Consider the following 2,831-nt stretch of genomic DNA (forward strand, 5'->3'; position numbering starts at 1 on the left):
ATCAAGGCTAGCTGGAACTACAGGAAAACCGTGTCTCAGTCAGGGAAAAAGAAAAAGAGAAAGAAAAAAGAAAAGAAAAGAAAATGCTATCTTCCTTGGCATACTGTCCTGAAGTCAAAGAAAAGTCTTGATTATAATGTAATCAGTGACCTTTCTAAAGTTAAAATAAAAATAATTCCTCAGGGCTAAGTACATAATAAGTTATCAACTTCATGTATACTCCTTTATATTACCCAAATAATACTTATCCACCAACAGAAGAATACACGTGTGAACTATAATTAAAAGTAACCACCTTTTGCATCTCTAATTTGTAGCCATATAAAAATTATAAAAGCCATCTGGGTGGTGGTGGTGGTGTTGATGGCAGTGGCGCACATGGTGCACACCTTTAATTCCGGCACTCAGGAAGCAGAGGCAGGCAGATTTCTGAGTTTGAGGCCAGCATGATCTACAGAGTGAGTTCCGGGAGAGCCAAGGCAACACAGAGAAACCATGTCTTGAAAAATCAACAACAACAACAATAGTAATAAATGATGAATGATAAAAGCTTTGTATAGCTAAGATGTTTTTTACTTAGCCATGTGTGGTAGCACATGCCTTTAGTCCCAGCATTCATGAGGCAGAGGCAGAGGCAGGTAGAGCTCTGTAAGTACAAAGCCAGCCTGAACTACATGGTGAGTTTCAGGCAGCCAAAGCTACATAGTAAAACCCTGTCTCAATCAAACTGTGTGTGTGTGTGTGTGTGTGTGTGTGTGTGTGTGTGATTTTTACTATAAATACAAACATAATTTTGTCACTGAAAGTGAGAGTCTTAGTTTGGGTTACTAGGTTACCATTACTGGCTTAGTTAGGGTTTCTGTTGTGATGAAACACTATAAGTGTCTCCCCTATTCCCCCCAGAATGGCTGTAGCCATTTTGTTCCATGCCTGCGAGTTATTTCCTATTTCACATTGTTGCTGTAACATGCCTGCCAGCCATTGGCACAGAGATTGGCTTAGACCAAGGACATGCTGACCACACACCCTGTTTTGTTCTGTGTGAATGTTCTGTATGAGGTTTGCTAATCTTAAGAAATTCCACAAAGCTTTACCTAGGACCCAACACATCAAAGGTCACTAGGAACTGTTATGTCTAAAATGGCTTGAGTCAGAGCAGAGCTGACCACCATGGAGCCCTTCCTGCACCTACGCATGAGCTCACTGTGATTTTTGTGGCACTGAAGAATGCTACTAATGAGCCAAAAAAGTTATGATTATACTACTCACGCTCTGTTATCTCAATGTTCTGAAATTCCACTGTTCACTACCCATCCACCTCCCGCCCCCACCTCACTCAGGACCAATCAGCTTAATTGGTTACCTGATTGACAGCACTTTGTCTAGTAAGGCAACTGCTCCCTTCCTTGCCCTTTAAACTTCTGAGCCTGCGTTTTTCCTATAAAACGTCTACCCTGAGATTAGACTGGGACCACAATTAGGCTGCTGAGTACTTCTTGTGGTCCTGGATATTTGGGATTAAGGTAAGCATTCAATAAACCGTCTTGCTTAACTGAGATCAGTGGTTGTATGGTTTGAGGGTCAACTCCTGAATCCCAACAATAACCAAAGCAAGTTGGGGAGGAAAGGGTTTATTTGGTTTGTTTTTCTACTCTGTAGTTTATCATTCAGGAAAGTCAGGACAGAAACTTAAACAGGGCAGGAATCAGAAACCAGGAGCTGATGCAGAGGCCATGGAAGGGTTCTGCTTTCTGGTTTGCCCATCATGGCTTGCTCAGTCTGCTTTCTAATAGAACCTAGGACCACCAGCCCAGGGATAGCACAACCCACCATGGGCTTCCCCTACCCACATCATTGACCAATTAAGAATATGCCCTATAGGCTTGCCTACAGCCCAATCTTATATTGAAATTTTCTTAGTTGAGGGTTGGTCCCTCTTCTCAAAATGACTCTAGCCTATGACAAGTTGGCATAAAACTATCCAACACAACTGCTTTGATGAACCACCAAGACCAAAGAAACTTGGGGAGGAAAGGGTTTATTTTTAATTATACTTTCTTATGTTCACTGTATTAGTCAGCGTTTCTATTCCTGCACAAACATCATGACCAAGAAGCAAGTTGGGGAGGAAAGTGTGTATTTAGCTTACTTCCACATTGCTGTTTATCACCAAAGAAGTCAGGACTGGAACTCAAGCAGGTCAGGAAGTAGGAGCTGATGCAGAGGCCATGGAGTGATGTTCCTTACTGGCTTGCTTTGCTCTGGCTTGCTCAGCCTGCTCTCTTATAGAACCCAACACTTCCAGCCCAGGGATGGCACCACCCACAAGGGACCATACCCTCTTGATCACTAGAGAAAATGCCCCCCAGCTGGATCTCATGGAGGCACTTCTCCAACTGAAGCTCCCTTCTCTGTGATAACTCTAGCCTGTGTCAAGTTGACACACAAAACCAGCCAGTACAATTGACCCCTTGTCAACTTGACACACAAACACATCACTATTAAGCCTCAACCCTTACTTTCTTATTCATTCCAAGATCTAAAGTCCCACAGTCTTTACATATTAAAAGTTCAATCAATTTAAAAAGCAAAAAACAAGCTCCAACCATCTAATGTCTGGGATCCACTCACAATCTTCTGGATTCCTCCAAGGGCTTGGGTCACTTCTCCAGCTCTGCCCTTTGTAGCACACACCTTGTGTTCTAGGCTTCAGATGCCTATATTTCACTGCTGCTGCTGTTCTTGGTGGTCATTCTCTAAAACACTGGCATCTCTAAAACACTGTCTTCCGCTGTAACTAGGCTTCACCAATAGCCTCTCATAGGCTCTCT

The sequence above is a fragment of the Mastomys coucha genome, unplaced genomic scaffold (assembly GCF_008632895.1).
Source record: "Mastomys coucha isolate ucsf_1 unplaced genomic scaffold, UCSF_Mcou_1 pScaffold16, whole genome shotgun sequence".
NCBI classification, from domain to species: domain Eukaryota; kingdom Metazoa; phylum Chordata; class Mammalia; order Rodentia; family Muridae; genus Mastomys; species Mastomys coucha.